General features: G+C 34.3%; 1 long non-coding RNA gene across 1 annotated transcript in view; it reads right to left on the bottom strand.

The window, feature by feature from the left end:
• The window catches only part of LOC127520507 (uncharacterized), a 32,860-nt gene extending 21,075 nt beyond the window's left edge, over positions 1-11,785 (bottom strand). Inside the window, exon 1 of the long non-coding RNA XR_007932140.1 lies at positions 9,946-11,785. This is a non-coding gene — a long non-coding RNA (uncharacterized LOC127520507). The remainder of the gene's footprint in view (positions 1-9,945) is intronic.
• Positions 11,786-12,417: the final 632 nt, after the last annotated feature.

Genomic DNA, 12,417 nt, shown 5'->3' with positions numbered 1-12,417 from the left:
GTATTAGTAGAGTTGACTGACTTCTTTCTGCTAACACTTTATTTGATGCTTCTGACTGACTATACATAATTTTGCAACTACATGTCAACTTATTCTACTAACCTGAACCCTAACACCTAACCTAACAGTACAGTCTACTAATTGTCTAATGAGAGTTAGTTGACATGTAGTTACTTATAGTTAGTAAGATGTCTAAAGTGAACCATTAAAATAAAGATCCCTATAGGTTTGTTACACTGCTCACTGGAATACTTAGTTTTGATCAGTCAATTTAAGCCATCAAATACATTTATTTCTTTTTTTAAATAGGTGGTTTTAAGGGAACAGACATTCTCATTATAAAGAGCATTTGACTGGACAATGAGACTAATTTTAAAGTACATAGGATGATAATATTGCTAAAAAAAGAATAAAATCTTGTCACTGGCATATTAAACTGTACCAGATGCTACTGGTCTAAAACTGAGCCAAAGTGACAGGTGGACTCTCATTATGAGGTTGATAGTTCAGTTGGAATGTTGTCAAATGCACCAGATGGGTGGTGTACAGTTAAAAGATCTCTAACAAAAAGATACTGAAGTACTGTTATTTTAGCAAACATACAGGAAGTTCATACAGTAAGAAAGAGGGGGTCAAATTTTAGCTATAGATAGCTTTAGCAGTTAGATGCTGGTAGATGCAGCAACAATACCATTATTCTGACAAAGAAAAACTTTGAACAGTGAACAGCGACATAAATGTCTGAAGACTAATGCTAAGTATTGAGGAAGTATGGCCATTACATGGATTTGAGAGGTAATACTATCATCAAATCTTTGCGACAACAATACCAGACATTATGTAGCAAAACCATAAAAAGTGTAAGTGTAGGTCATTAATGATTCATAGAACAAATGTAATTGAAAATGCTAATCTACACCACAGTGCTGAGTTGCATTTCTGCATTTTTTTTTTTTTTTTTTTTTTTCCCTCTTTCTTTCTTTGCTTTAATCAGAGTTAGATGAGTCTATTTATTTATATGCCAGAACTGACAGTGGAGGCGGTTTATCTAATGCTTTCCAAAGCAGAAATGCACAAGATAAATGATCAACAAAAAGAGCAAGTCAGCTGAATTTGTATCCTAAACAGTCTATTTTTTTTTTTGTTATTGTCATGGGCAACACTTATCCATGCACTATGTATTCGATCTGATCACTTATGCTACCTATTATTGATTTTATTACATTTGATCTAATGTATGTGGGTTATTTTTGTGTACTATACATTATCCTCATGGACTACAATCAAAAATGACTATTGTATGCTACAAATTCTACTGTATTTAATCATTGCTGTTTGTTGTTTCCTGAATTTGGTACAGAGGTTACCTTCTAATATGCTTCAAAATGAATGCAGAGTAACTCAAAGTAATTGGTCTTCAATTTGAAATCATAGAAATACCTGCCGGCACACAAATTATGCTGAAGCTTGGTACTGAATCATAAGGGACACAAAATGATTTTTTTAGTGCGACTGCTCTCTCAGAGAGTTATGATTATGTCTAGAGCGCTTTGTGTGATTGAATCTGAGCAAGTGCTGAATAACATCAGTCTTGTTCATAAAGAAAAATTAAAATAAACGAAGAGTCCTGGGAGTCCAACATAGATGCTTAGTTTAGTGTGTTTTTTTTTTTTTTTTTTTTTTTTTTTTTTTTTTTAAATATAAGTATAATTTTGGCACTTTTAGCAGGCCTAATTGGGTTTAGGATAGGTCAAACTATCATGTACCCATTCATTACTAGTTTAATATTATTAATTATTCCTAATAAATATGACTGCATGGACTAACATAGTCAATGACACGATTGACTTGATTGATTAATTTATTTAATTTTAAATTAAATTAAATGTATTTATTGTGAATTTTAATTTATGAATTACAATTGAGTTGTTTTGAAAACAATATTGCATTTTTTTTATTTAATTTTAATTTTTATCTATTTATTTTAAATTTGAATTAAAATTGATTAAATGTTTTGAAACATTAATTAATCTATTTATTTATTGTGAATTAATTTATCAATTAAAATTGAGTCAATTGTTTTGAATTGCATTTTTAATTTAATTTTAATTGTACTTATTTATGTATTTATTTATTTTTTAATTTAAAGTAAAATTGATTAAATGATTTTGAATTTTAATTTGATTTCCAAGCATTTCATTTTATTTTATTGCATTTCATTGCTCATGACCACACCAGTCTTTTTATAAAGATATTTTTGTATTTTTTTTAAATGACATCTCCTCCTTATATCTTGAATGTAAGCCTGTAATTTAAAAGTATTGAAGATAATTTCTTTCCTTTGCTTTTGAGGAACACCACGTAATCTATGGTGTGAATCCAAGCCTGTGCTGGTCTTTACTATGACTTTTACACATAAACAACACAGTCCCATCTTTGTTGAAACTACGGATTGTTTACTGAAGATAAATGATATCGAAACGCATGCTGCATAATCCATTTGTGTGAAATCCACTATGATGTATGCCTTAATTCAGAGAGATGAATGTAATGGTGACTGGCTAATGAACACATCTATCCCCTGTGTCTTAAATGACAGTAGCATGTGTTCACTTGAGAGTGAATAATCTGCTCATTTCTAAGCTATCAGACCTACGCTGTCTTCATGACAGCCAATAGCCAATCAACTCGCTCTATAAACACCATTAGTGCCATATAATCCCTTGTGTGTTGCTTTGAGATTTTATTGAGAGATCTGTAATAAAACCTAATGGCCGGCCTATGTAGATGGCATCATATGTGTGCTCCTGATGTGAAAGATATTACAAAGGTTGCCCTCTAAGATGCCTAATTTTTGCAGCATCACATGTAGGCATGTAGAACGCATATTGAGAAACGGGCATTGTGTTTTTAGCTTAGCAACATGCTGACATCAGATCTAATTGAATCAGACTATTTTACCCAATATCCGTACAGTACCGTTGTTAGCTTAGCAATGTTATCATCAGATCTAATTAAAATAGACTATTTAACCAATATTTTGTTAGCTTAGCAACATGCTAACATCAGATCTAATTACAATGGGCGTTATGCACAACAAACTTCCATATTCCATATGCAGATTCAAATTTAAAAGTTCTTTTTTAATTTTTTCTTCTTCTCATTAACATATTTAAATTGAATAAAATGGTAACAATAAAAATAACTAGGTTAGTTCATTACCTTAAAAGTCCATAGATATCGCTGTCAGTTATACTGCTGTTAACAGTTTCTCAGACAAGTGGATGAGACCAGTTTTCATGTGTTCATGTGACATTTTACATAAAGCCTATAACTAATATTATGTGTATTATATAGCCTGTCAAGGGTGTTTTTGTTAGCTTAGCAACCTGCTAACATCAGATTGAATTAAAATAGACTATTTTACCCAATATTCATATTAGAGTGGTGTTAGCTTAGCAACATGCTAACACCAGAGCTAATTATATTGTACATGTGCAGTTTCATATTTATTAGTATTTATTTATTCATTGAGTATTTAAATTAAATAGACTATTTTACCCAATATTCATACTTGGAGTATTGTGTTAGCTTAGGAACATTCACATGAGGAGCTCTATATGTGTGCTGTTTAGAGTGCCTATGAACATTTTAAATCAGTCACTTATAAGGCTATATTTCAGTTAGGATGCCTATAGCTAACAAGGCCTCAACTAGGTTGAAAACTAGGGTGACCACCATCAAACAAACCAAATGTGGGACGATTACAAAGTTTGTGTGGGACAATGTGGGACATGTTACCAACACTAAAACACAACCTGAAGCTGTTATATAATGTCTATCTAACTTAATAAAAACATTTGTATTCTGTCTTTCAGCTAATAAAAATACTTCGTTGTTTAGTCCCTTCCAGAAAACACCATTACATCACAATGGTAATATAACATGTCTTTATTTTACATGTCATTTAAATTCAACATCACTGAGTCCAAAGGCAGCAGGCATCATGCAGATAACTATTTTTTAGTCCAACTCCGCTCCACATTTGGATTGACAGCCGTCACAACCTACTAATGACTGTGTTTACTCCTTTCTTTTCAACCATTGGATGGGATTTAAAAAACGGCTGTTGTATTTGTGTAAGGCGGGATGTTACTTCTGTCGAAGCGCTGTTAAATATAGGTGAAAAACTACGCCGCAAAAAAGAATAAATAAAATGCTTTCTTAAAAAGGCAAAAGAACGCATGCACATTTTCTTAATATTATAATTAAAAACCAACAGACTGATGAAAATGCGGGACATTTTCTCAATATGCGACGTGCGGGACAAGGAGTGAAAATGCTGTGTGGTACAACGCAAAGCGGGACGGGTGGTCACCCTATTGAAAACTGCTGTAGTAGTATTGTCATATTCATGGATGGTAATTTTATCTGGCAAAACTGAGTGTTGACTTATGTCATCTTTGATCAGGAGTCTTTATATGCAGCACATTAGTTAGCATATAATTGCTAAATTAGAAATGATTAGGAACTGCAATGAAGTCTGTTGGCATGCTTTTAAAGACAATGTCATTCTGGATCAGTGGCTAATCACTGTGAAACTGTGTGAGCTGTTAGCAACTGTAGCCTATATAGTGGCCAAGAAGCCAATCCAGACAAATAAAAGAGAACATTTAAAAAATACCAGCCTTTTATTTCATTTGCCAAAATGTGCACCAAAAATCATTTATAGTTTGAACAAGAACATAGTGTTTAGGAAAGTAAATGGGGGCCAATTTTGATTGACAAATGGCAACCCCATAATGGCCGACACTGGAAAACAAAATCAAGTTCACTTGATTGACATGATTCTAGTTCATTTGATTGACATCTTCCCACTGTGTACGATCATCACATCTAGAGAGTTAGCATGTGCAGATACGCTGGTTAGAGCATTTCTCTGCTCAGTGCATGAACACAATTACCATATCAATTACCACATAATTCAGAGAAAATGAGGTGAAAAGGAGGAAAATACAAAAGAGCACGAGTGGGAGAAGGGGAAAAGACAAAGAGAATAAAAACGATGTAAAAGAGACAAAGAATGAATGCATATTTATGCATTGCCAAATGTCAAATGAATTTCAGTTCGGAAAAGATATGAAAAATAATAAAGATATAGAGCAGAGGTAGAGCAGAGACATATATCATAACCTCACTAATAGTGGCAAGATTTTTACTCAAGATTTCACCAGTAATATATTCATATTGTTAGTTGTACTCTAGTTTTCAACATGAAAAGATGCCCTTAAACAAACAGGTCTGGGAGAGTAATTCATTTTCTCATATATAATATAATTATATATATATATATATATAATATATTATATATATATATATATTATATATATATATATATATATATATAAAATATGGGTGTAACAGTACATGCATTTGCAGTGCATGAAGTCACATGTCAAATACAGTCAGTCACAGGCGATCCACACTCCAATCCAGAAGGGGGCGTGCACGGTAATGCAACGCTGTTTGCTACCAGTACCAGAGATGATTGATCGGTATGTTTACATGTAATTTCTCAACCAGTGTTTCAACTGCAGAAAGATATCAATAGCTTGAGAATCATAACTAAAACTACTGTAACTATCAGAGGATGTTAATTGATAGTCTGTGCGTTTGTTAAAGTCATCAGTTTGCATAATTTCAACTTATTTTTTAAAGAATACTGATTTTTATTTATTATAGCCTACTTATATTATAATTACACTTTATTTTTTATTTATAATAGGCAGCTAATACTAATTATGTTATACTTATTTTTAATTATTCATTTAAAAATTACTTCTGGCATACATATAAATTGACACAATGGTGTTTTTTTTATTTGTCGTGTCTGATTTAGATCTGTGTCCTAAACTGATACGTTCAAAGGTGAAGTATGTTGTTTCTGTGACACTAGCGGCATCTAGCGGACTTACAAAAATACATCATATTTTGCAAATGAACCTTTCGCATGTTGCGCCTTTGTCGACTCAAACATCACAAAAGCTCTTACGATTGTTTGTGAAGGCATGTCTCAACAGGTAAATATAGGCTACTCTCAATAAAAGGTCCAACACATTAGAAATACTTTTCGCTGTGTTGCTATTTGCCATGAGCAAGCAACTGAGTAAACTAACGAGCGTCTCGCTTATTATCTATAAACCCATTCTACCTGTTAGATAAAATATACTTTCTTTTTGTCTTTCTCTTAATTTGGAGATTAATTATTACAGTATTAAAATATATATATATATATATATTTTTTTTTTTTTAATCGATTGACTACCCAGTCCAGAACTCCTATCCGTGACAACTGGCAATCACTGTTATTTTTCCACCATTCGCAATGACAATCTAAAGTTTATGATGCCAAAATGCAGATAAAGGATGCTTATGGGCCTGATTAATGCTGCTTTTGCTTGTTGATGTCTCTTGCTAAAGCATTCTTGATGGTGAAGTTTCTCACTGTAATTTGCTTCATGGTAATAAAGGGCCGGCGTGATGATGTGCCATCTAAATAGCAGCATGAATTAAGCGAAGAGCACTTATATCTCATAAACTTCCCCCATTATCCTGTAGTAAAATGAGAATTGATGGAGGCGTTGGGGCAGATGGCTTAAAGTACACAACCCCGACTGTACAATTCAGACTGAATACTATAGCCTATTAAACCAATGCAAAACCAATTTTTTTTTTATTGTTTTAGTGTGTTTTCACAAGTATATACAGCTACTATTGGAAGGACTAACCATCTTTATCCTGTGCTCATTTACTACTGTAGATCTCCAACCACTATATTGGAAATTATGGATGTTGCAAAGTCTGACAGGCCAAGCTGCTATTTATGTTGTGGAAACATCCAAAAAGGTTGCTGCATCCCAGTTTCTAATAGCTCCACAAAAACAAAGACTCCCGGGATATCACGTACACCGATATCTGGACGTGGTTTGGTCTGAGAGAAACACTTGTGAGTGGTGACTAATTCATTACTGTAATTGGCTACAGCATGACAGGTCCATCTCTGTTCTGGTTGAAAACTGAGCTTATGCATGATAATGTGGGAGTTTCGAGAACTGCACAAGCTCTAGAGGATCTTTCAGTCCCTAAAATACAACTGTGGTAAGACAGACACAAATCCATCCACAAATCCAGCAGCTTGGAGTATGACAGAAGTCAATATGTGAATCAATACTCAGTGTGCTGTTGGTTTTTACATGATACCCGGGCTAAATTATATGATGGTGCTTGGTTGGGCACTCTATTGCATCTCATAGAACTGGATCTATTGATCACCAGATCATTGGACTTATGCAGGATGTCACCTTTGACTTATTTCAGAGACAATCTCCCAGGGTAACCTGCGGTTAAAGCTGAATGTAAACGGGCGAATGTCAGATCCCTTTTGCCTGACAGAGCATTAGAACCCAAACCCGAGAAATAAAACTTGTTTTTGGAGGAGTCCCTAGACTGTTTTGTAAACAAAATAGATAATCTGCCCCTGAACTGTGCATTAGCCAATCAGATCACTTGGAGGTGGCTCTCTGCCAATTGTTGGACCAATGACAAATGGGATTGTTACAGAAAACTGTAATTAGTACTTTTTTTTTTTTTTTTTTTTTTTTTTATGCCGGTTGTGGTGCAAAAATTGCTTACAGCAATCATTGTTTGAAAAAGTTTGACATTCTGTGAAATTTCTCATTTTGTGTTCAAAGAAAATGACATGAGGGTGAGTCTAACAACTATGGGATAAATTAAGCTTTTCAAAACTTTGAATCAAATGAGCCAATTGCTTCACAAAACGATTCACTGTTTCAAAGTTCTCGAAATGCCACACACTGGTGATGCCTGCTGGTCAAAACAGTGTAATTGAAATGACAACTTGTATAAAAACACCTTTTACAAGCCAATTGCAAATGTTTTATTGAAGGTGTAAACTATTGAATGCAGTTAACAAATCATCTAATACCAATAAATATGAAGCGTTTGCATAATATGTGTTATTTTATCAAATTGCTGGGATTGTATTGTGGTTAATCAGGCCAGTAAGAGACTATTAAGAGACTATTAACTAAAACTCTTCCTTTTTATTATACAAATGTGACATTAAAATCTCTACAAATTTATAAAACATTTTTAAAAACCATAGACACCCCAGATAGCATGAAGTAATCGGCCCGAGCTTGGCAGGCTGGCAGGCTGTGGCTCAGACTCGGCATCATCCAGTACTGGTTCGGGGAATCACTGAAATTTCAGAACGTTTTGAAACGGTTAAGACGTAACAATGCCTCACTTACTGAAATCACATGACTTTGGCAGTTTGATACACGCTCCTAATCACTGGTTCAAAACAAATTATTTTCAAAACAAAGGTTTCGAAGCTTCACAACGTATTTCTAAAGTGCCCATTACTGGTAACAATTTTAAGTAAGCAATAAGGTACGAGAGGCTGTGCTGTATCATGAATAAGTCATGGCTGAAAGGCGTTGTTAGACACGACGTGAAGCGGAGTGCCTGCAACCCTTTCAGCCATGACTTATTCACGATACAGCACTAGCCTCGAGTACCTTATTGCTTTTATAAAACGGTTACCACACAATACATATATTAAAGCTAAAAATATGTATCAATGCAACTTTCATGAAGTAAACTTTCACTAAAGCCTTCCCTCCGCCAGGGAAAAAAAAAAAAAAAAAAAATAGTCCCTGACCGTGAACAGCAACAGAAGTTACATTATTACGCCATTAGATGTCGGCAAAGACTGTCTTTATGGGTGTGTCAGTCAGTAGCGAAGACTTTTACATTGAAAAGACTAAATTGTTGTGAACATGGAACAAGACGCAACTGACAAATGCTGTGACTAGCGCTGTCAGTCACGGGAAAACCCCATAACTGTTAAAAGGACAAGATAATGCAACGGACATTTAAACAGATTTTTTTTTTTTTTTTTTTTTTTTATTATGAACATAGGACTGACCTGAAGGAAAATGCTAAATCTGAATGCAGGTAATAAACTCGCTCACTCAATCTTTTTCTCACAATACTCTTCTACATAATACAGTAAGCTTCAATGAACAATATCAATTGAGAACATACAGTTTACGTTGCTAAGAGTGGTTGCTAAGGGTGTTGTGTAGTGATACACAGAACCGTTGGGTGAAGCGGTCATAGTTATGTTTTATCGTGAATAAAACAGCTATTGACCAATCAGAACCAAAGACAGGAGCTAACCATTTTATAATTAGTAACAATATAGAGCTAGTTGAGATTGGTTATTAGTAAAAAATGTGATTTAGTAAAAAAATGTGAAAGTACTGAAGCTATGAGCTCAGGATCCAAAAAGACCTGAAAGAGAGTTGAAATTCTGATGGAGCCAGTCATGACTAAGAGTTGATAGCATTTAAGTGTAAAAGATTTGTCTGAGATACTTGAATTGAATGAGTCAGGTCTTCTTAACAGGGTGCGAATGGATTGCTTTGTTCTCACAAAGTGTCCAACCCCTTGCCGCTTAGACGCTCCCTGTTGGGGAATAACTACTTGGTATAACCACAACAAACTGTCATGATGCTTGAGGCGCGTGCTCAGGTCCATTACGCATAACGGACATCAACCGGTGGTGAACATTTTGCATGCTGCTGCTTTTCTAAGGCATTTCTCTTGCTGTTTAAATTCAGACAACAACGGTCTGGGTTTTTTTGTTTGAGAGCAAACCAAGTGTGAACTAAATACTGGTCAAAGGCCTCACACTTTTCCACTTATTAAAGGACCTGATGGGTTTGCAGAGGAAGATAATTGCTTCATTTTCAGCAGAAGTTTCTCTTTAATGCAGAAACTAATTGTTTCTTCACAGTTAATCTGTCGTCCTGAAAGCGCAAGCGCGCAAGTCATGTCAATATTGAATTCAAATACCAGTTGTCAGCAGAGTCCAGACAAATCTTCTCCGTCAGTAGAGTACAAGTCTCTCAGTAATTCGGTTTCAATTAAAATCCCATTCAGGATGATGTTCTGCTTCTCAGTGATGGATAGTTGTCCTCTGGCCAACCTCTGAAATGGATAAAATGCCAATTAAGACCTATTGTAAAGGACACCCTATCAATTCCTATTCAAATGACTTATACAGTGCCACAAACTATACATGTTAATTCACACCTCAGAGTATTAGCCACAGGAAAGACATGATATGATGAAATTTTACCATTTCTTTGTTCGATTTGATAGACTTTGAGGGGGAAAAAATACATTATAATATGTAGTTCCACATATATTTGACGCATTTCAATATGCGAGTCACTACTTGGTGTATTCCACACAGAAGACTATCATATAGCTTCAAAGATGGAAAATATTAAACAGAAGAACAAATTTTATGGTACTTTTATGGAGTTTTGTTGTCATTTTTGGAAAATGGAAATTGTACATGGACACTGAAGAGGAACATAAGGTTCTTCCAAAGAACATTTTAAGATTTAAGAGGATAACCGGTGTAAGTTATTGTCCATCTGCAATTTTAGTTAATCAGCAGAATGAATACAGGTTGTTTGTGAAGTTTCTTCTCCCTTTGTGGGCTGGAATCTTGCACAAGTTCATTTCACACATCCACTTGAGACTCAAAGACTGAAATGAGAACTAAATGCATTTGAAACTTCCCTAGTCGTGTTTTGAGATTTGCTAATGCTAACTGTTAAATCCAATGATCTGCCTGCAGTAAATGTCCAGTTTGCATTAAGTTTATGTTGTATGTCAACTCTCATGTGGTACTAATAAAGATTTTAAATGAATATACTGATATAGTGGGTTCCTGGTTCAACAGAAGCTGCATTTACTGCATTTAAGGCATGTCAATTCACTGGGGAAAGAAAAAAAAAAAAAATTGATCCATCCCCCATTTTGTAAAAGAACAAACACATTGACAATTACATGCTTACAATTGAGCAATTGCCCCCATACACTTCCATTTTAAGTAAGAATTAGTCGAAATTATTTTCGATAGTAATTGACATTCTGCCTAAAATGTTGTCGATACTGCTTAACCTGTAAAGAGCTTCAATTGTATTGAACCCAGAACATCCTTTAACCTAATGTGGTGAGTAATGGGTCTTGCCTGTGTTCTGTGTGAAATAAAATCCATTCATTACCATTAAACTAACAGTTGGTATTTAGTTTATTTTACCAGTCTATCAATGTAGGCCATCTTGCTTCTGTCAGTATTTCTTTGTTCAGCGTGTTTAGCTACTGCCATCTACTGGACACAATAAAATGACTAGAGGATGCAAAATGTAGGCCTACACTGTAAAAACTTGAACTATGATGTACTTTTATAGTAGTGTTTTTTTTTTATTTATTTTTTTATTTTTTTTATTAGTTAATAAATATTGAGTACATTTTTAAAGCTGTGATATCAGTGAAATATACCTTATGGAGTAAATGTAAGTAAAACATTGAAGTTAATCTGAATAACTACAGCCTACCATGACAAATAAAACTGAGACGTTACAGTAATTCAAATATTTGTGTAAGCTAATTTTAAAACAATATTTATAAGTGTGAACTAGTTTCATTTGATTTCACTAAAATAGCAGCTAACTGTTAGCCAGCAATACAGATTAACATAATTAACCACAAAACAATAACACAAGTTTGCATATAATTGAAATGGTTTTTCTCATTGTCTTAAAATCTTTTTTTATCTAAAAGCTTAAACACTTGAAATTAATTCAAGTTATTCATTCAATGAATATATAGTAGGCCTATATAGTTTATAGGCTACAGCTGTAGTGTAAACAAAACGGATCAAGTGTTAACCGAAACTGAGTAGGCCTAATGCTTGACTATTTTATGGGAAATAATTAAAATCTCCATTATCTCTAAACTTGCAGACGATTATTTGTGGTTAATAATGTATCAATGTAGGCGTTTTTATGTCAGTAACTTGTTTATCTACTGCCATCTATTGGAGACAAGCAGATGAACCGTGCGAATCATGGTAAGGAAAACAGATACATTTAAGTTGATGTGTTTGAAAGTTATAATTAATCATGACACATTAAATTCATAGCCTAAAATTTCAGACATCTTTTAAACCATAATCATATTTTAACATTTGTGGATCACGCTGCAGATAATAAATGACTCAAAGTGACACTTTAACTTGCGGATATTAGCCATTGGTTTCTGCACAAAGAAGATCTTTTTGTCTGACTTTGCGGGGACGGAATCGCGGAGCTCCATTTGCAGGCTAATGTTGCATAGACGATATGGTCTCTCGGATGTGTGCGAGATGCCAGCAGAGACAGATGGAGGCTCCTCTTGGACGCCGACCATTGATTTCCAATGATTAGCATTAGGAAGCAGCGCTGCTCTTGATTACTGCCTGGCAACCAT

This window comes from Ctenopharyngodon idella, chromosome 10 (genome assembly GCF_019924925.1).
Source record: "Ctenopharyngodon idella isolate HZGC_01 chromosome 10, HZGC01, whole genome shotgun sequence".
In the NCBI taxonomy this organism is placed as follows: domain Eukaryota; kingdom Metazoa; phylum Chordata; class Actinopteri; order Cypriniformes; family Xenocyprididae; genus Ctenopharyngodon; species Ctenopharyngodon idella.
This window is presented reverse-complemented; position numbering and strand designations above follow the sequence as displayed.